General features: G+C 42.5%; 1 protein-coding gene across 1 annotated transcript in view; it reads left to right on the top strand.

The window, feature by feature from the left end:
- LOC122805891 (troponin T, cardiac muscle isoforms-like) overlaps nucleotides 1-23,142 on the top strand; it is an 859,218-nt gene that overhangs the window by 766,421 nt on the left and 69,655 nt on the right. The gene's annotated exons all lie outside the window — the stretch shown is intronic.

Raw genomic sequence — 23,142 nt, forward strand, 5'->3', positions numbered from 1 at the left:
GTTTGGCAGCTATACAACTCACTCCAGCCAAAAATCTCTCGAGCTAAGAGTCTACCCACAATGCCTCTCTATATATTACCTCAGATTGAGTTTGCAGACGTACAGAAAGACAGAAGCATCATAACCAAACATGAAGAAGCTGTGTCCTAGGTGAGACCTAAGAAGGAACCCAGGGCAAGTGTTCGATCCTCCAGGAATTCACAGGAGGGGAAGGAGGCTGGGATGCCAAGAATAGATGAAGATCGACAGCACAGATGGAACATTATGGTAAAAACATAACTTCTTTATCTGATATTGTCAATCTTCATCTATTCTTAACTCTTGGGACAGAGTCCCCAGCTACTTTAGATAATAGGTGGCCCTATGGAAGGATATTCCTGAGAAAATGGAACCAAAGGAGACCAGATCCATTTTGTAATGAGTAATAAAGGTATGTGGAGTAGTCCATGTTGCTGCTGTGGAAATCTTATTCATGAAAGCCTTAGAATGGAAAACTGCTGAAGTGGCCATTGATCTGCTGAAATGCGCTCTGACCAGTACAGGTAACTTGAGACTCTTTTTGTTATATATGCAAGTAATGCAGTCTCTTAGCCATTTTGACAAGGTAACTTTGGAGACTGATTTTCCTAAAGCTGGACTGGAAAAGGATACAAACAACTGGTCTGATTTTCTAGATCCTTTAGTCCTACTGAGATAGAAACATAATTGTCTGTGAACATCCAACAAATGTAAGCAATAGTCACCTTTGTTGATAAAGTTAAGAAAGAAAAAAGGTAAGTCGATGGTTTGATTAATGTTGAATTCTGAGGCCACCTTCAGAAGAAAAGATGGACCGGTTCTGAGTAAAACTCTACCATTATGGAAAACTAAATAAAGGGGTTTTGAGCATAAAGCCTGAATCTCAGAGACTTGTCTTGCGGAGGTAATAGCTATGTGAAAAAGCATTTTCCATGAAAGAAACTTTAAGTTTCATGTTGCTGCTGGCTCAAAGGGAGGAAGCACCAGTGACCGAGAAACAATGGTCAGATCCCGTGGGGGTAGAGGGTCTTTAAATGCAGGTTTTAAATGCAGAGCTCCTTTGAAGAACACTTTACATAGTCTGTGTGAAATCAGAGGAAAGTCATCAAAACCATTATGGAAGCTAGAGATGGTCTAACTGGACCTTAATCGTGGAGGCTGAAGCTTCTTGATCAAAAAGAATGGCTATAAATTCTAGAACTCTTTCCATGGGTGCAGAGAAAGGGTTGAGATTATTATCATATGCCCAGGTTGAAAATCTCTTCCACTTACTATTGTAGAGTTTCCTGGTGGAGGGTCTATGGGAAGCCAGCAAAATTTTCTGCACTGGGGAAGGTAAATCATTATTTCTAGTGACTAATGGAAGTAGAGGAACCAAGCTGCCAACCTGAGATTTTGAAGGTTGGGATGCACCAGTCCCGGACAGTGAGATAGCAGGAATGGAGCTGGGTCCAGAATCCATGGATGGTGAACTAGATGAGTGCATAGGAAGGGGAACCAAATTTGTTGAGGCCAATAGGATGCACTATCACTTTGCTTCTCAACCTGGTTGCTTTCTTGAAAAAGAATGGAATTATTAGGAAGGGGGGGAGCAAAGAGGAGACCCCGAGGTCAATCAAGGAGAAGAGCATCTTTCGGTGACTTCCCTGAGGGGGGATTAAGGCAAAAGTAGCTTCTGCACCTGTTGTTTTGGGATGATGCAAATAGGTTGCAGCAAGGCTGGCCCCAGGGACGAAAAAGCTTCCTCGCTATTTTAGGATTGAGAGACCACTCGTGAGGCAATAGTATACACCTGCTCAATTTGTCTGCAATCATGTTCAAGCTCCCCAGGATGTGTGCTGCTATCAGAAAGCAGTTGAAAGAAATTGCTCATTGCCACACTCTGAGGGCTTCTCGACATGGGGGGTAAGACTTGGATCCACCCTGTTTATTGATGTACCAGACCACAGACATGTTGTCTGATTGAACTGCAATTGTTTCTAGAAGGAGGACAGATTGAAAGGCTTGCAACATTAATAGCACTGCCCTCAACTCCAGAACATTGATATTCAGGTTGGCCTCTATCAGGGACCAAGTGCCTTGGACGGTTATTCGCAGATAATGCCCCACTCCATCTGGGAGCATGCCTCTCAACCATACCGAATTACTTGGTTTTTACCAAGTTTTGGGGTCCAAATGAAGAGGTGCAAACCAAGGCACACGCACGTGGGACAGAGTGCAACGGTCCAAACCAATGATACAAAAAACAAAAACGGACCATGATCATTATTTAATTTTGTTTCAGCACTGAAGAAGGCTGTTTTTTCAGCCGAAACCAGTTTGCTCAGCATTTATTTTTGTTTTATGACATTTAGTCTTAAATAAATACTTTTGCCTGCATCATCGTTGTGCTGGTCCAAATGAAGAGGTGCCACGATTCCCGAGTGGCACCCCTTCATTCCCGATTTTTTTTCATTTATTTTTTAAGTTGTTGAAATACCGCGCTGTCGGAGCTGACATCAGCTCCGTCAGGGCTACCAGCCAGTCAGAATTGAGCTCAAGGAACTCACGTTGTCATTTCCAGCTGGTCTGGCTGCAAATGCGATTGGGAAATCTCGTTCGTGATTACGGGAAAGTTTATTAACAACAGCACTCGCTTTAATGCAGGCCATTCGGAAACAGGGAATTTTTAACAGCAGCAATCCTCTGATGTTTGGATGCTCGTTTTGGATCCAGGTTTGGTGTGTGTGTGTGTGTGTGTGTGTGTGTGTGTGTGTGTGAAAATGCCCCCCATGTAATACACCTGGTGGCTAGAGGTATTTCAGGCTCAAACCCTGTACCTTCAGTACAGGATAAAAAGTGCCTAAAGTCCCTAGCCACCACCATTTGTCAGCTTTGTCCAGATTTGTTGTGCTAAAAATTGAGAAGAGCTATGGTGGGAAGTGAAAACAGAATTTGTAATCCCCCATTATTGACTTTGTTGTTTGTCCAGGATTTTTGTTCTAAGAGTTGAGAGCTATGGTGAGAAGTGAGAACTGAATTTACTAAATGATAGCCATTAAGTTTCAGACTTCCTATTTTTTAGGAACCTGCTGATTTGGCATACTGGTATTTTGCTCTGACTGTAGTGCATAGGGTCCTGGGTTCAAGATTTGCCAGTGACATGCATGGTGGTAACATTTTATTCTAGCAGCTTTCTTAAATTATACAAACAATGTTTAAAATGTGTCCCTGGTTTTTGACCTTTTGCCCCCCCCGCCAAAAAAAAACTGAACTTGAAAATAAGTGTGAGAAGCTGTGCAAGATGCCTATGGATTACACTACTGTCATTCTATTTATAGTGTGGGTTTGGAAGTAGACTTTTATGAAGGAAATGTTCTGAATTGGGCAGTTTTGTCATTATTGGTTCATGCATTTTGTTTCATTGCCTACAGTACAGCCTACTGGAAAAATGTTCAAACAATAAATTTAAAATGCGCTCCAACAAGTGTGTTGTGTTATAACTTAATAAAGCCAGGAAGGTGTATCAAAGAAAAATATGTTTCTTGTTTTGTGTGCAATGGGCCAATGATTTGAAAACAGCCCAAAGGTAATTTTTATTCACCACTGGCCAGATGCATTTTCTTTGGATGTGGTGTGGGTTTCAATGCTATTTCAATGAATGAGAGTTTCAAGGGCAGAGAAGTTTTAATGCCAAGTCTATTTTCATTGAGACAGTATTGCTTTGTTTAGCAGATGTCAAAATAAAATCCAAATAATCATTGTAGAATTAAAGAAGTATGCACACATTAGTGTTTATGGTAAATGGGGCGAAATCGCCAGGTAATGGGACATTGGAATGGCTGCAGGGGGTCAGTGGTGCCATATTTTGGTTCTGTTCTTCAGTTTGCATTTGAAAGTTGATATCCCACAATTCCAATGGAGTGGATGGGGTTATGTAATTATGTATGCAAATTAGATGTTAATCAGCATACAGATTTGTACCTTTTTTTCGTGGGCCTTGTCCAGATTTTTGATATTTCCAGGTTGAGAGGTATGTCTGGGAGTCATCCATGGACACTATGACTTTGGGTTGAGGAGGGACGAAGGGGCAGCCTAAAAGGATTTCTTCAGATTCCATCCACCAGGACAGGCCTTTTTTGCAGTGACTGGTGATAAGAATGGGATAGGTCATTTGATGGGTTAGAACAGACCATTGTGATGCTAGAAGTCATTGTAGTAGCCGCATGTGGAATCTCGCTAGAGGGACGACAGTGATGGTTGCTGCCATGGAACCCAATGCTTGAAGAACTAGTAGAGCCGTGACTTTTTTCTTGCAGAGAATAGCATGTACTTATAGGTTCATATGTGTGTACTAGGCTAACGGCCCTGGAGCTTATATAAGCCTAGCCCAAGAAGATTCCCTGGCATCATGCCACTCGAAGTTAATTCTCAGTGCCCCTGTCAAACATGGCCACTGAAGTGATCCCCAGGGTGAACTTCCTATTGCCCATCCACTCGCCAAGATTTCTCTTAAAGAGGGCCAGTGAAGTGCTCTGCTTGACGTGAATGAAAAGTTTGTTCCAGAGTATGGGAAGTCTCTGGGATAGGAACCTGTCCCTCCAGCATGTTCTGTTTATTGTGGTAATGAGGTTTAGGTCCCTGGAGCATGTGGCACAGAGGGTTTGGGATTAATTTAGGTGTAGCATATCTAACAGCTGTGGGTCAGACATGGCTTTGTAAGTCAAGCAGAGATCGCCTCTAAGTAGGTGATATGAGACAGAGTATAGCTGGAGTTTTTTGAGTCTGTCCATATAGGGTATGTGTCTAAGGCCTAAGATCCTCTTAGTTAGGTATTTTGTGGCCTTTCCTGTTGTTGCAGGAGTCCTAGTGAGGTGCATACCAAATGGGGAGTTGCACTCTATAACAGGTCTAATGAGGGATGAGTAGAGAGGGATTATAACCTCTTTCTTCCTGGATGAGAAACCTTTTGTAATGAAATATGCCACATAGAAGGACCTTCTGACTACAGAGACAATGTGGTTATCAAAGGAGAGGTCGCTGTCAACCTGTGTCGCCAGGTCTCTTATCATACCTTTGGTGTTTAGTGGACTACCGCTTATGTGGTAGCTCATGGGCACCGAATTTTTCCCAAAGGGAATGACAATGCACTTTTTGGCATTGAGCTTAAGGCCATGGTTTTGGCACCAGTCATCAGCCTCAGTAAGGCCTTTTTGTAGAACGTCTACATCAGTTGGAGAATCAGTAATGGCTCCCAGTTTGCAATCATCTGTGAACTTGGTCAACCAGAGTCCCTTTGTGTTGACTTGAACTTCAGAATAGTAGATGCCAAACAGGAGAGGACCTAGGACCGATCCCTGTGGGACACCACTTGTAACTGGTCAGTAGTCAGATTTGGAGTCTGCTACTTTTACAGTGTGTGTTCTATCTGTGAGCCAGTTGGCAATCCATCTTATGACATAAGGGTTTATGCCTAGTTTAGTGCTTCTATCTATGATTCCTGAGTGAGGGATGGTGTCAAAGGCCTTAGCAAGATCTAGGTAGGCTGTGTGAACTACCTTGCCCTCATCCACAGCTCTGGTGACAGACTCGAGGAAGTCTATCAGGTTGAGTGGGCATGATCTACTTTTCACAAACCCAAACCATGTGGGGTCCAGAATTTGGAGATTCCCTACATCCTTATTAATAAGGTCCATGATGATGTGCTCCATAGCCTTATATATCAGACTCATCAGGCTAATGGGGCGGTAATTCCCAGGGTCTGTAGTCGCTCCCCCATGTGTGGAGTGGAATGACTGTAGCAGTGCGCCATTCGGTAGGAACAAAGCCTGAAATGAGGCTGTGATTGAACAGGGTACACAGGTGTGGTGCCAATTCACTTTGTAGTTCATGCAGAACACAGCCAGGGATTATCAGGTTCGATGGAAGCTGTATTCTTGGCTTTGGACAGTGCGTTTTATACCTATGAAGCTGTGATAATAGGGACTGGGCATTCCTCAAGTATTGTGATAGGCTCTTTAGGAGGTGAAAGGGGGGTAAAGTACGCACTGAACCTGTTGGCCAATATGTTGGCACTATCAGTTGGTTCTGTATATGTATTGCCATTGTGCTGTAACTTAGAGCAGATCTGATTATTTCCATGTAGATTCTTGACATAGCTATAGAATGCCTTATGGTTGTCTTTAGAATCTGCAGCAATTTTGTTTTCATAGCTAGCTTTAGAGGATTTAATGAGGGATCTCAGGTTTTTCCTGAGGCTAACAAGGGAGGTTTTCCAGTCTTGGGACTTCACCCTTTTTTGCAACAGTTTTTCCTTATGTTGTAGAGTTTGTTTATGTTAGGGGACCACCAGATTGGCTTCCTTTTTTTGGAGTAGAGCGTCTTAGGATTTTATCTTCTGTAATCTGTGTTGAGGAAGGGAGACTACACAACAGATGGTGTTCAGATGAGCTCCTATGAATTCTTGATCTTGAGTGGGGCATAGCTGAGATTTTGATTGATTGACTGATAGGTGCACGAACAAGTGCAGAATGAATTCTGTGGCTTGACACAGTAGATGCCTGGTGGGTGCAGTGTTGAGCCAGTCATCTAGATATGGAAACACCCAGAATCTATACAGTCTCAAGTGAGCTGTCACTGCTGCCATACATTTGGTGAACACCCTGGGGGCTGTAGTGAGGCTAAAGGGCAGCGCTCTGAATTGGAAGTGACTGGGTCCTAGCCAAAAGTGGCAAAACCTTCTGGAACATTTGTCCATCTTTATGTAGTAATACACATCTTGAAGGTCTATACAGCACATCCAATCATTTTCCTGAAGGATGGGAAGTATAGACTGAACCGTGACCATCAGGAATTTGGATTGTTGAACAAATTTATTTAGAAGGCTGAGATTCAGAAATGGTCTCCAGTCCCCTGTCTTTTTTGGCAAAAAAAAAAAAAACCTTGAGTAAAATCCAGATCATATCTGGTCTGGTGAGACTTCCTGGATGACTGTTTTCAAAGGATCATAGGAGGTTACTAGGTTATTGGTCCTGAGGCCCTTATAAGCCTAGACAAGAGTTTAGCCCATGTTTAGACAAGTCAGCACCCAAAGCCCCTGTCCAGCAGGGACACAGGTGGAATCCCAGGGGTGTATTTTCTGTTTGCCATCCAGTTATCCAGGTTGTGCTTAAAAAGGGATAATGAGGTACTCTGCTTGACATGCAGAGGGAGTCTATTCCACAGATGGGGAGTCTCTTGGGACACAAATCTGTCCTGCCAACAAGTCCTACTGATATCACAGACCAGGTTGAGGTCGCGCATATGGGTTGCTCGAGTGGAGCTTGACTTGCGAATATGCAGCATTCCCATCAAGGCAGCATCTGAGATTGCTTTATATACTAAACAGAGGTCACCCCTGAGGAGTCTGTATGAAACTGAGTAGAGGGATAGGGCTTTTAGCCTATCTGTATAGGGTAGATATTTGAGGCCCTGGATTCTACTGGTGAGGAACCTCTGTGGCCTTTCCAGCTGCTGCATGCGCTTTGTGAGGTACACGCTGTAGGGGGTGTTTTACTCAATAATTGGCCTTATAAGGAAAGAATATAGGGCTTTTACGACCTCTTTGTTCCTGGATGAGATACCCTTACTTATTAGGTGGGCCATGTAGAAAGCTTTCTGTACAATGGAAGCAACATGGTGGTCAAAAGTCAGGTTGCTATCAACATGGGTGCCCAAATCCCTTACTACTGACTGTGTACTTAGGACATTGTTATTAATGTGATAATATGTGGGGATGTCATTCTCCCCAAAGGGGATGATGATGCATTTTTGGCATTCAGCTTGAGGCCATGTTTCTGGCACCAGTTATTTGTTTGGGTGAGACCCCCTTGGAGGACGTCCACATCACTTGGGGAATTGATGACTGCAACCAGCTTGCAGTCATCTGCAAACTTGGTCACCCATAGTCCTCTGGTTTTGACCTGTACCTCAGAAAAGTATATCCCAAATAACAGAGGTCCCAAAACCAACCCCTGGGGTATGCTACTCATTACGGGTCGACTGCTTGAGGTGGCTTCCCCTATTTTGATTAGGTGGGTTCTATCAAGGGGCCAGTTTGCTACCCATCTGGTAACATATGGATTGATGCCTAGTTGAGAGAGTTTATCTACTATGCCTGAGTGGGGAATAGTGTTGAAGGCTTTGGCCAGGTCAAGGTAGGTGGTGTGCAACGTCTTCCCCTTGTCCATGGCTTTGGTGACTGTCTCAAAGAAGTCGACCAGATTTAACAGACATGACCTCCCGCTGACAAAGCCAAACTGTGTGGGGTTGAGTGTTTGGAGGTTGTCAATGTCTCTGTTAATGAGGTACAGGATAATCCATTCTATGGCCTTGCAGGTCAGGCTAGTTAGGCTGATAGGTCTATAATTTCCTGCATCGGTGGGTGCTCCACTTTGTGTAAAGGGATGCCAGTGGCTTTCCTCCACTTACCTGGGACAAAGCCAGTACTCAGGCATTGGCTGAATAGGGTGCCTAATGGTGCTGCAAGTTCATGCCTGAGTTCATGTAGGATGCAGCCTGGGATGTTATCAGGTCCCAGGGAGGCTGTATTTGTTTTCCTTTGAGAGGGCAGTGATGACCTGTTCTCTAGAGATAAGGGGTGGGGGCAGGTCCTGGGGATGTCCTGATTTACTGATGGGGGGGGGGGCAGAGGGGAGAAGTTTTCAATTAATCTGTCAGCCAGTATATTGGCTATATCTACAGCATTTGTGTATGTGGTGTCCTTGACCACCAGTTCTGAACAGATCTGGGTGCCTCCTTTGAGATTTCGGACATATGTGAAGACGGTCTTATGATTGTCTGTCATAGATGTGGCCAATTTGGACTCGAAGTTGGCTTTAGAGGATTTCACTAGTGCTCTTATTTGCTTGTTCAGGGTAAGGAGAGATTGCTTCCAACTGGGCACCTGCTTATTCTTGGTCCTGGACAGTAATGTTTTCCTTTTGTTATATAGTTTATTTATTGCAGAGATCCACCAGACAGGTTTACTCTTCCTTGCGGAGCATGATTTAGTCCTGCCGGGTATTCATGAGTCAATGCATCTGTATATATGCTCGTACAGTACTTTGGTGTAGATTTGGGCACTGGTGCCAATTCCTACAGTAGGGGAGGGGGCTGTGAAGCTGTTTATATCATCCCATAGGAGGTTATAATCAGCTTTGGAAACGTTTTTTTGTTTGACCCTAGCTAGAAGGGGGGGGTTCAGGGGAGATGATGACTTGACTTCGAAAATGACTGTTTTATGGTTGGATTTTACCAGGGAGGATGATACTGTAGGGGTACTGCAGTGGTTACTCATGTTGGTTAATACCAAGTCCAAGATATTATCACCTCTTGTGGAGGTATCAACCAGCTGTTCCAAGGCATTTGCATTAACAAAATTAAGGAATCTCTGAACATTTGTGTTCTGGCATGAGTTTTTCCAGTCTATGGTTGGGTAATTAAAGTCACCTAGGATCAGGGTAAAGGGTTGAATCTTGATAGATTTGAAGAGGTCCAGATAGGTGGAGTGGGCATCTTGAGTCAAATTTGGGAGCCTGTAGCTAGCTATAATTTGAATAGGGGTCTTGTCAATGGTTAACTGCAACAGGAGTGTCTCCTGTACATCATACTGTTTGACCAGCCTGGAGGGGTGTGTGTGTCTTTAATATACATTGAAACTCCACCTTCTTTGGCTTTGCTGCCCACAGTTTGGGGTCTGAATGTGTGATAGGAAGAGTAACCAGGTAAAGCTGGAGTGCTCTCCGCATCTTTGAACCAGAATTCTGTGACTGCACAAATGTCAGCATCTTCCAGGGTTAAGAATGCTTGCAATTAGTGCAGTTTCATGTTCAGACTCCTAGCATTTAGCAGCATGACCTTTCATTTGCATTTTGTTGAAATTTTTATGTTGGTAGTATTCACCTCATGACTTTTCCTAAAAAAGGCACTATGGAGGAGGCAAGGGCTTTTGCCAGAAGCCTGAAGCCCAAGTGAGACAGATGCAGGCCATCTCTAGCAAAGCATTGTAGTCTGTCAATCATACCTTCAAGGGCTGTCATATACTGGATCTCCCTAGAATGACACAAGAAACAAAGCCAATTGTTAAAGTCAATCATTTTCTGTTTATATTGAGGCATCATTCTGGGTGACGGTAGAATGCTGCTTAAGGCTAGGGACATACCTGCTTGGGACACATATTCAGCGAGCTCAATCATGTCTCTCTTCATATAGTCCAGAGAGGTACGCCTTCAAGTCGTTCACACCAACATGGACTATGACAGAGTCATAACAGTACCTGCTGTTAAGAGACTTGAGTGTGTATGTGATATGGCAGATTCTGGCACCTGACAACCAACCAACAGTGACTTTTTAATTATCCAGCCTGGTGAGAGGCACATCTGTGTGTCTCAGAATGGAATCTCCTATAACTAATATGTTGGGTTTATGGTTAGGCCTTAGTGGTTACGAGACACTGGTGTGTGGACTATTCATGGTATGTGGTGTGGAGGGTTGTGGAGTTCTCATGTGTTTTTGCCTCTGAGGTCTCCTTTGTTTGGATTTGTTTTTGTTGAGGACCTCTGCATATGTGGGTGTGTACTGTGTAGTTGTGGGTGGTGTCTTGAGGTGTAGTGTTTGTGTTGATAACCTTCTCAGTGGCAGATGTACTGGCTTGTGAGGGAGAGAGCATAGACTCTAGTTTCTTTATGCAATTGCATCTCTCACAAATTGTGTTCCTAGGTGGTAGTAGCAGATGGTTATCCATGTACATGAGGCAGTTGCTACACTGTCTCAGGATGCCAATATTGACCGGGCTGGCTGGAGAAATCATTTCTCTAGCAGCTTTTGGATTTCTAAGGTTGCTTGGTTCCTCTGATTGGCTGGAACATTGGGAAGCCTTGTTAGAGATCTTTGGTAAAGAATAAAGTGGATAGGGTAACCTCTGGCAATAATTCTCTGCACCCAAGCATCTGTGATTATTTGTCACCAGGCTCATGAATGCAGAGAAAATCTTTCCCCGAGTGCTTCAAGAGATAAGCAATCAGGCTCCCTTTCGGGAGTGCTGGTAGGGCTGGCCAGAGAAAGAAACTCTGGAACCCTGATTCTGCAGGCTACCTCCACCTCGAGGTCGGCATCTTCCATTAGAGCTCCCGCTGTGCCCCAAGGGGAGCCTCCACCATGTGGCTCCTGAAAAGGCACTTGCGACTTCTTGAACCACATCTTTCCACTCATCCTATTCCTAGAGTAGGACTGTTGGGGAGTAGAATAACGTATGCCCACTGCAGACAGGGTCTTTCCATGTTTCTCACACCTGGCTAGGGTTTCTTTGACTTTGGAACAAAGAAGGTCTGTTAAAGGGAGCACTGAAGAAGAAAGACTTGAATGGCTCCACAAACTTACACAGACACATCCAGGTGTGTTGTCTAATTGCAATGCCTGAACTGGCTGACTTGGTTGCCCTTTCAGCTGCATGTGCAGTGAGCCTCATGAACGAGTTGGAAATAGATTCCAGGGTAGCTACCTGGGAGGCCACTGTTTGTTGGACCTCATCAGATACAGCTCCTGCTAGGGTGTCTGATAGCACCTTGATCAGATCCCTCTGGAGCCTAGTGAAATGTGCCATAAAATTCAAGGGCCTTAAGGTGAAGGTTGATGACACATATACCTGCTTTCCAAATCTGTCTGTCACCCTAGACTCTCTGTTAGGAGGATGAGCACTGAAACTTTCCTCAGCTAGTTCCTTTTTTGGTGACTGCCGAAACCACCATGGCATACTGTTAACCCTTTTTCTCAGTGGTGGTGGTCTTCAGGAGCACAGAATATCTTATTTGGTCTCCAGGGAATTGGTTCTATGGAGTCAGGAGCCTTCCAAGCCCACTAAGCGATCAATTTAATGAGATCTTCAGTGGGAGGGGTCAACCAGGAAGTAGATGGGCAAGAACCAAAGGCTTGCAAGTATACAGACTCCTCAGAAGTAGGGCTTTGGACCTCCAGTTACCTCTCTGTTTAAGAATCTTAAGAATGTCTCCAAAGGAGACATCTTACTCTCCCCATCATCGAAATCTGTCCTCAGTGATGGACTCTTCGGGAGAGTCCAGGTGTTTCCACTTACATCTTTTCTTTCAAGGAGGCTTCTCAGTGGGAATGTTTGAGGAGGACTCTGAAGAAGAGTGACCTTTTGGTGGGATCTCTAGCAGCCTTGGAGCTTGCTGTCTGGGGATGAAGGTTTATGGAACCTCCGGGTAAGAAGGGGTCAGGGGTGAAACCCAGACAGAGCAGGAGACACCTGAGAGCCTGCAGTGGCCAATACTCTCTCCATTGCTTGGAAGGCAGCCCCCCCCCGAAGAGGGATGGGAGCCTGGAACTGAGAGAGACAAACTCGGAACCGAGGTCACACCCAGCTCCGAGAGACCAACCTCCAAAGAAGGAGCCGAGGAATGGTGAATCCAAATAAAGAATAGGGGATGACTCAAACCCCTCAGGCCCGATGGTGGAGCCATGATCTCAGGAGTCCGCCAATTCCGAGGGAACCGAAGAAGTCAGAGCCGACTCTGGAACCGAAGACAAAAGAGCTGTCAGTGCCAGAGCAACTGGACCCTGAGTGGTTGGAGTGGGAAACTCTAAGGCCTCCAAGGAGGTCAAATAAGGAAGAACTAGGGGAGTCTTGGGAGAAAACATCCTTTTTCCAAGTGGAAGAGGGGGTTGGGAGGAGGCAGAAAGACTCCTAGCCACTAAGAGCTGGTCCACTAACCTCACTACATCTACTTCAATGAGATTCCTGGAGGAGAGAATGGACAATTCGGGGGGGGGGGGGTTCTGGCTTTTCCACAAAGGGACTAGGAAGCTGACCACAGAAGTGGTCAATAAAAGGGGAGGACCTTATCCTGAGTATATAGAGAGATTCACTTTTTGGCACAGATGGAGTGGGTAAGACCTGCTTTGGTGGAGTTGGAGATGTCGGCACTAACCATAAAGCTAAAGAAATCGGTGCCAACGGTGCCGAAGTGGCTGGCGCTGAGGAGGAAAGCCATTCTGAGAGCTCTGGAACCTTAGCTTTCAGTTCCAATGAGGAACCAACAGAAGAGGGCTTATGTTTTTTTTGTTATCAGTGCAGATGGAGAAGTCAGTACTGATTAACTGGTCTTGCACTCAGAGGCTTTTGGAACTGTATCGGCCTTGGATAAGGCTTCTTCAAAGGGAGCCTTAATAAGCCCTTAAAGAATTAGCTTATTTCAACGTTCTACCAAGGCCCTAGTACTGAAGGCCTGGTAGATGGAGCACTCCAGGTCTAAATGTAAAGCACCTAAACAATAAACAGGCTGAGTGTCCATCAGAGTTAGGCATCTTCCCCCCTCAGTCCTGGCACTGCTTAAAACCATTTGCGCCCTTGGACTTGTCTGCCGTGTTCATGACTAAGGAAACAAAGTAGGTCAAGAGGCAGAACTGTAGTCACAACAGTCACACACATACAAATGCACACGAGCATAGAAAGAAAAAATTCTAACATCAATGGTAGATAGAACTACCTAAAAATAGGTAAAAAGTTAGAAGAAAAGGACTATTACCAACAATGGTAAAAGGAACTACATAATGGTAGAGAGGGGACTACCAGCGATGGTAGGAGAAAGGATACCAAGGGTATGGAAAATAACTCACTTGCTCTAGAAAAAGTGGGTAAAGGTGAGAAAACAAAGGGTTTTTTTGTAAAAAAGGGAGAAACTAATACATTTTAGATATTTATTTAGTTACAAGAGGAGAATCAGGTGACGCGTCTTGCAACAAGAGCAGCAAACAAGATCTGAGGTAATATGAAGACTGACAACATCAGATAAAGTGTTTTGCATCTGTAGACTTTAATGGTCACACTGCTATGCATGTGCAAAGGTGCCCCATTACAGTCTGTGGACATACTGCATGTTACCCTAGGAAAAAAGCTACATTTCTCTGGGCCATGGTTTACTAAAAAGCTTACACAGCTTTTGATTAAAAAATGGCACAAAAATGTAACGAAGGCAAGCAGGATAATACAATGTGGCAGTTGACTCATCAAATGCTGAAATGCATACACAAACATCAGCAAATCACTTTATATCAACATTTAAACTGTCAAACACAAAAATACAATCCCATTTGAAAGTACAGCAAATTTATATGACATTCAATAAAAACACATATTCCAAGCTTAAAATGTACTTTCCTCAACAGGAAAGTAAACTTAAACATTAAAAATAATATATGGAATGTTCTTCCCCAAAGGGAACTATCTACCCAGCAATGGAACAGCACAAGCTGACCATCAATTCTTGAAAGCCCTCAGAGGTGGCAGGAAAGCTCTGAAGGGCTTGGTGTTCAAAACTGTCTTTTTAGTTAGCTCAGCAGAAGCTGACTAATGATTTGGGTGCATGGATGGTGCCCTGAAACTTTGGAAGGATATAACCCATATAGTTTATACTACCTGCAGCAGTATTCAATGTGAAGAACATCTCTATAAGAAAAAAAAAAATACTTCTACCTTTTTTTCTGTAAAAAACACTTCTTATATTTTCATGCAACAAAAGAAGAATGTAAAGAAACATGGTAATAAGTTCACAAATTCTTTAACTTTACATTTGTGTTACAACTCATGTTTATGGAAGTTTTTCTACTCCAAAAATAATGTTACCACGATAAGCAGGATTCCAAACTTAGCTATAATGCTTTTACGATGTGTTTGCGCTTTAAACCAAGCCTTTTTACCATCACAAAAGAAATATTTGATTTCACAGAGAAAAACTCTGTTTTTGCCTGTTATGCAAAATTGTACATGTTTTGATTGGCGCCTTATGCAATGCTGTAGGGAAGGGCAAAGCAAACTGGATGTCTGACTCGGGCGCAGAGTGGTTGGCATTACAGAACAGGTGCTGATCAGTCCCTAGAAACTTCATGGCTGCTTAAATGGCAGTCTGTTGGTGTTTTTGCTACAATTCAGCAAATATTTTTTTTCCTTTGATCCTTAAATTTAAGAAGATTTTCTTTTCTTTTTTTTTGGTTCTCAATCACCCTATGATAAGTTCAGAAGCGTGAGACCTACTGCTCTGTGACTCAGTAGTCATAAAATAAACCATGACTGAAAAAACTGTGGCTTGCAAATCTCGATGTTACACTTTTTAGGTGTTATGGCCCTCTTTAACCCCAATGTGCAATCCATAGCACTGCTACTTATGTATACTAACTCTGAGACTACTGTCACTCAAAGGAGACCACCACAAGATAGCTCAGTCCCAGATTTAGTACATATGAACTTCATTCACACTGCTAGATATGTAGCTCCAAGTGCTACAATTATTGTTTGTTCACTTTCTACAGGCTTCATCTCTGTAGAATTTTAGAAAGCTTCATAATTTTTTAATAAGAATATTCTAACTTGCCTTTCACAACAGAAAAATTAACTATCATTTGTGTCAGTCTCATACCACAGCATAAACAACAGTAAATTAAGGAATCTTACCACTGGTAGAATCATCCAACAGTAATTTATTACCATCCTTGAACACTACTACAACAATGATGTTCTATTTGGGGAAATATTCATAGGAGATTCAAGGCCGCAGTGGTGCAGCGGTTAGCGCTGTCACCTCACAGCAAGAGGTTCTCCCGTTCGATTCTCGGTTGGAGCGCCTTCTATGTGGAGTCTGCATGTCCTCCCCGTGGCGGAGTGACATTAAAGACATGCAGGTAGGTGCAAAAGTGAATGGGCGTGCCTTCTTTGAAGGTTTGGCATCGGGCTGTCAACTCGGCGTGGTAAAAATCCACTGCCAATCATGAGCAGATCGGAGTTCCTCTGTGGAGACACCTAACCGGGAAAAGACGAAAGACCTGCATTCATAGGAGATTCAAGGATATTCTAGTCTAACAACCATTTTATCCAGAATGACTGATCATTTGGTGTCGCCTCCAGAGACTTTGAGAGATTTTGATTGCATCTGAAGGCATCCTTGACAAGAAAAATAAAATTAAGTATTATTTTACACTAGTATTGCTGTCCTGTTTATTGTTTTTCTGCACTTGCCAAGAGTTTTTAGTTGCATTTTTTTTCTCTTTTGTATGGGCTGCTGTTCTGCATTTGTAGTGCTCCAAAACAGTCATTTTGCATTGAGAGGGTCAAAGTCTGCACTCTTGTGGCAGGAGAGGGCTGATTTCACCTATCTTAGCTGGGAATTGCTTGTGGAAAGCTTATTGTGTGGTTACCTGAATAACCTGCGAGTAGTTTAAAACTTGCTTTTTTTCTGCTTGTATATAAGCCTTGTGTTTGTGTGAGTCTTTCCTCAGTTATCAAGAGCTGCTCATCTTTGCTTCGCACAGAGCCAGTTAGTGGTGCCCTGTTATATACACAATCACTAGGAGTTGTACTTTCCCTATAAAAACTACCTCTGAAATTTTCCAGAGTCATAAGCTACTCAAGGAGCAACTAGTTTGCATGTGGAGCAGCATTGCTGCACTTAGTTAGCTCTAGATTATATTATTACAGCACTCAGAACTAACGTTACTCAAAGAGCAACTGGTTTGCGCACTGAGTAGCATCGCTGGATAAGTTAGCTGTCGATTATACTAAATAAGCACTTACCCCTCATCTGGTTGGAAACACCCCCATTCTTTTCCCTTGTGAAGTACATATTATGGAACAGCAACCATGTGGATAGGCACTTTCCTGCTATCTCTGCATCTAGCTTGGTGGACATGAGCATTCTGAGACAATGTAGAAATTGCCTTATGTACAATGACTACCACTTAACTCTGAAACAGATGAATATATTATGTGAGAGATGTAGTTATACAATGTCACTGGAGGCACGACTCTGACGTACAGACAGAAAAAAAAAAAACAAACAGGTTGTCAGCGACACACACAAAACTAAACGTACTTACAAAGGACCAAACATATAGGCCCACATATGCAGAAGTGCTCACATTTAACTTATCCAATCCTCAAAGGCCTCTAAGATGCAGTCTGCAGAAACTCCACATGCACACAAATAAGACAACTCCCACCACAACACAAAACCACATCTCAGTGTATCTCAACTATAAAGCCCATAATGCGTAACACCACAGAACCCAATATTTTGGTTAGAGAAGACTCTATTGTGAGACACACCAATGTCTGTCTCATGAGGCCGTATAAGGAGAAGGTTACAGCAGTCAGAGGCTGGATAAGAAGAAGGTTACAGCAGTTGGTTGCCTGTCAGGGGCTAGGATTCACCAGATCATGCAAGCAATCAGGTCTAAACCCCAAGAACCAGTATGACTCAGGCATAGTCCATGTGGGTGTAAAAGACTTGAGACATACCACCATGGGCTATATGAAGAGAAACATGACTGACATCTCAAAATATGTGTCACAGGCAGTTATGAGCCTAGTACTGAGCAGCATTCTACCATCTCCAAGGATGATGCCGTAATACCAACAGAAAATGCTTGACTTTAATAACTGGGTTAGCTACCGGTGTCATTCCAAACGGGTCCAATATTTGTCAACCTGGGAGAACATGATTAACAGGCCATGCTGCTTTGTCAGGCATGGTCTTTACCTGTCAACACTAGGCTTTCTGATACTGGCCAAAACATTATTCACCACTATAGTGCCTTTTTTAGACATTGCCAAATAGACAAACCATCCAACATAGCAAAATCTACTCAGGATAAGCTAAAGATGTTACTGCTCAATGCTAGAAGTCTTAACAAACAACTACACTCCCTGGAAGCATTCCACACCCTGGAGAATGCTGACATCTGTGTAGTTATGGAAACATGGTTCAAAGCCATGGAAAGCACTCCAGCAGTGCATGGCCATAATGCCTTTTCACATATTCTGATTACCCAATGCACATGAAAGGGCAAAATGTGGATGTGTATCTATTACATAAAGAATAAGCACACCTCAAGATTGGTTAAACAACATAACATGCTTGGTCTCCTCCATGTTCAACTAACCAAAGGAACAATCCATTACCATATCCTTGCCAGCTACAGGTCCCCCACCATGAACCAGGAAACCCATACATCATATTTAAATTTGCTACAATCACTTACCATTCTTCTCAGTACCATATTCATGGGTGATTTCAACTATCCCTCCATTTCTAGACTTTGTGAATGCAAATGCCCTGGAGCAGCTACTCTGCACTCCCAATAGGGGTACAAACATCCTAGACCTGGTTACTCACAAATATGGGACAGCATTGCACCCCTCAGACTGTGACGTTCTCACTGGTTAGAACAGATCGCAAAGTGGTTGCCCTTGAAATAAATATAAAACTAGAACTCCCACCTGACCCCAAAACTTTTAAGAACTTTTCTAAGGCAAACGGTGATGGCATAGCTAGTTTTCAAGCTCCTTCAACTCCAGAAAGCACATAAGCCTATGTGCAGGTTTACACAAAAGGCCTGTACAACTATACAAACAACTGCATAGAAACAGCAGTAGCAGACTCCAGACTGAAATAAGCATTAAGCCTAGGGCAAACCCCCAAAACAATCCACACTGGTGGACCCCTGATATAAATAAGTTGTACAACAAAAGAAAGAGAATCCTGTTAAGAAGTAAGACAGAATGTGCACAACAGAACAAAAACTCCTTCATTAGTCTAAGCAAGAAAATAAGGGGAATAATTATTTTTATTTAACATTTGTTGACCGGGAAAGTCCGACTAGGTTCCACAGAGCCTGTTTTCAGCAGAGGCCCGGGGAGAAATGTTCCAGATGCATGTCTTTGGAATGTGGGAGGAAACCGGAGTGCCCGGAGGAAACCCACACGAACACAGGGAGAACATGCAAACTCCACACAGAAGGCACCCCAGCCAACAATCGAACCAGAGAACCTCTTGCTGTGAGGCAACAATGTTAACCACTGCACCACTGTGCCGCCCTGTGTCATTATTTATCAGGTTCATGATTATTCTTTTCATGGCCTTGCATATAACACTAGTCAAACATGTGAGTCTATAATTTCCCACAATTAATTCTTCAAAAGCAAATTGTGAGGGCAAAATTAGCCTCCCAAGCTAAGGATAACCATAAGGCATTTTCAGTTATGTCTGCAATCTTAAGGACAGCACCCAACAATGTGCGGACTTAGTTGTAGGTGGCATCACCTATACTAAGCCAAAAGATATAGTAAATCTGCTAGCCATAAATTTAGCTCAAATTTCACATCCCCATCACATCTACTTACCCCCCCAAGAAATACACTCCACCATTCCTCTACCAGTTATTACCAAAGAACATCACTGCGCTCTCTAAAGCTACAATCACGTGTTTGATGGATCCTAACAATGTCCCATGAAGCCTCTTAAATAGCTTGAAACAGGACCTATCAGGCCGACTAGGATCTCTGTTTAACCACAGCCTCCAAACTGCCTTTGTCTCTATGGAGTGGAGGACAGCAACACTCATCTCTTTGCATACAGTAGAACCATCAACAGACCTGGTAAATTATAGACTCACATGTTTGACTAGTCTTATATGCAAGGCCATGAAAAGAATAATCATGGACCTGATAAATAACGACACAGGAAACCTCCAAACACTGGACCCAACCTAGTTTGGCTTTGTCAAGGGCAGGTCATGCCTGCTTAATCTGGTGGACTTCTTTGAGAAAGTCACTAAGACCATGGAGGATGGTAAAACAGTGCATACTGCCTACATTGACCTGGCTAAGGCATTTCAGACAATTCCCCAATCTGGTGTTATAGATAAACTCACAAAACTGGGCATAAATCCCTGCTAAACAGATAGATAGCCAAATGGCTCATGAACAGGACACATGTTCTTAGAGTACGTAAATCCATATCCAGAAAAAGGCTAGTTACTAATGGTGTACTAGAGGGCTCAGTACAAGGACCTCTCCTGTTTGGACTATACTTCTTTGAAGTCAAGGCTAATGCAGAAGTCCTTTGGCTGACTAAGTTTGCTGATGACTGCAAGTTGGGGAAAAACACTAAATCCACCAGTGATGTAGCTATCCTTCAGAAGGGAGTGACTCAGACAAATGAATGGTGCTGGAGCCACGGCCTAAAACCAAATGTGAAAGAAATGCATAATCATATCCTTTGAGAAGTCAAATAACCCTGTAAAATTACAACATTAATAGCAAACCCCTAAAAGTGGACTCAGAGGTGAGAGATCTATGTACCCAGATAGACAGTAGCCTGAGCTTTCACTGCCATGTATCCTCAGTGCTGAGGAAGTCCTTCTATATGGCACAGCTTATAAGTAAAGGCATAGCATCCAGATCCAAGAAAGTTATAGTCCCACTGTACTCAGCCTTCATCAGACCAACAATCAAGTACAATGCACTGTTTGACATGTACTTGCCAGGCACTTTCAACAGCTGGAGCAACATCAGAATTTCCTTACAAAACTATTATGTAAAATGCCCAGAATTTCCAGACACAAGATATACAAAACGATTAAGAGAGAAATTAGAGGAAAGAAAAATACTTCCAAAGGAAAAACTGTCAGAAGCTTCAAATAAAAATTTGCGTTCATTAATACAACGGATTTTTGAAAAACAGTATATAGATCAAGAAATTTTGATCTGTTTGGAAAAAAAGCATCTGAGGAAGTGAGAAAGTATAAACAACAAAATCTAGAGATATTTGCAAATATAAAAAATAAATATGGACATGGGAAAGAAATAGAGATTTGATATGGTGCAATATTTATGCAAAGGAAAAAGCCAAGTTAACTAATATAGAGAAGGCAGTCTCAAATATATTCAAAGAGAAATACAAGCAAAGGCATCCAGATATGGAAAATTTCACAATAAAAAGATTAATAGCACAAAGATATAATGTAGAAAAGACGATTAGTAAAGCAGAAGCTAAAGAAATAGAAGTTGGAGTTATGGAGTGCCTGCGAAGTGAAGGATTTAATGTAGAAGGTCTAAAACAGACAGCATGATGGAGTGAGTTCCCAGAATAAGGAAAAGCAAGAAGATCAGGAGACATGTGAAGAAGAAATATGGACATGGGAAAGGAAAAGAGATTTAATATGGTGTAATGTATATGCAAAGGAGAAAGCAAAATTAACCAATACAAAAAGAGCAGCACCAAAGATACTTGAAGAAAAATATAGGGAAAGGAATCTGGATATGGAAAACTTTACAATGCAAAAAATAAGAAGATTAAGAGGAAAAGTAGAAAAAGAGATTAGTAATGGAGAAGTCAAAGAAATAGAAACTGAGGTTATGGAACAGCTGCAAAGAGTAGGATTCAGTGTAGTAAATCAAATACAGAAAGCACCACAACAGGATAGAGCAATGGATATCCAAATTAAGGGGAAACCAGTGGAACAGGAAGCAACTGGTTAGGTGCCATATCAAGATATGTTGGAGTCTTCCACAGGAAACCAATATAAACATTCACTTGAAGCTAGACATTAAAGGAAGGAACAGGAAACTGTGGAAACTCTGATGCAGTCAATGTTGAGGAGTGATAGGCCAGTGAGTTCCCATATGACAGAGCAACCCAGACAGTTCCAGTAGTAGTAGGAGCAACGGGTCTTATAAAAAATAATTTACAATCATATTTAGATGTGTTACCAATCCATGTAACTCCGTACAAATTGCAGAAGGAGTCATAACTGGGCACATTGCGGGTGCTACGAAGAGCACTTCTGGCTGACATCAAAGATTAAAATAATACTAATTTCATGAACTTTAATCGTACTTTGACTTAGGAATGGGGTCCATTCCCGTCATGGTATTAGAAACCCAAAAGACCTGGACAAATAAAAAAAAACAAATACAAGGTGTAAACAACTTGCCCTATGCAGATACATTAAAAGCACTATGCCTTTGTTTTATCTCCTACTAACTACTAAGGGGTGATCTATGCCTAACCTACAAGACACTCACAAATCCAGCCCTGATGGAAGTGTTACACATTCGCAAGACAAACTGCATGAGGGTCACCCAATCTAAACCTCATCTGTGACATAAGCAAAACATGCTGGAGAGACAGATATTGTCTCAGAGATTAGCCCCTCTTCCTATTCATGTAAAGCAGAGCCCTTCACTGACCCTCTTCAAATGCGGTTTGGATCAATGGACAGAGAATCAAATTCACTCCTGGGGAAGTGACCATGTCCCTTATGGACAGGGACAGTCTGCAAAATGCTCAAAGGCATAGGCACAAACCTAAGACCCTAGCCCTTAGGGTTCGAAATTGGGTAAATTTGGGTAATAATGGCTAGGCTTTTAAGCACCCTTAAGCCTTTAACCTAGTAATCTCCTAAGAAGCTATGTATACTTTGCCAAAACAAACCCCCAGGTTGTGCTTCCTTGCTCAAGGAAGGAAAGGACAGTTACTCCCATGATAAATTTGAGAGTACCAATCCAGTTATCCAGATTTCATTTGAAGGAGAATACAGAATCACACTGTTTAAACTGCAGAGGAAGTTTATTTCAGAGAAAGTCAAGGTGCTGGGTGATGAATCTATCCCTCTATCATGTATCTGCTGATGAATGATCAGATCTCTCATGTTCTGTACATTTCTTTCACAAGAAATTCTATGGTTTATAGGTAGAATGTCTATGAATAGGCACAGATCATGTGAACTCATTAAACATCCGTAGAATTCTGACAGTTTTAGTAAAATTCAGTCACTGGCTAGTAAGTATACTGGATGCTAGCAAGAAAGAAATTTAGATAACCTGACAGAAAATCAGCTGGAAATATTAAGAGAAAACACTGACTGGGAAGAATCCTGGAGCTGTTCAGGAAAAAACAATTCAAGCTCCAACTTTGCTACAAGAGATGGCTTCCAGTAATTTTAGAGGAAAAAAAGGGGTGGGAGGATGACATAATGGTTAAGGTGTTTACCTTAAAGACACAAGGTGCAGGGTTTGATTCTCACATGGGGTAACTGGCTAGGCTTCAAATGGCCCCAAAGGGCAGTTAGCCTAGTACTAACCTATGAACCTATGAAAAGTAAAAAAAAAATGTGTTCATAACTGATTAAAATAAATGAAACACTGAAGGAGTACCTCAACTCAATAACAGAGGGCTGGAAAAAAAGGAAGAAGCTTTAAACAGCTATTCAGATGAAGTGGTAAAATTGCAAAAATCAAAGGTCGAAATGCAAAAG

Source organism: Protopterus annectens, chromosome 7.part0 (assembly GCF_019279795.1).
Source record: "Protopterus annectens isolate FY-2018-M chromosome 7.part0, PAN1.0, whole genome shotgun sequence".
NCBI classification, from domain to species: domain Eukaryota; kingdom Metazoa; phylum Chordata; order Ceratodontiformes; family Protopteridae; genus Protopterus; species Protopterus annectens.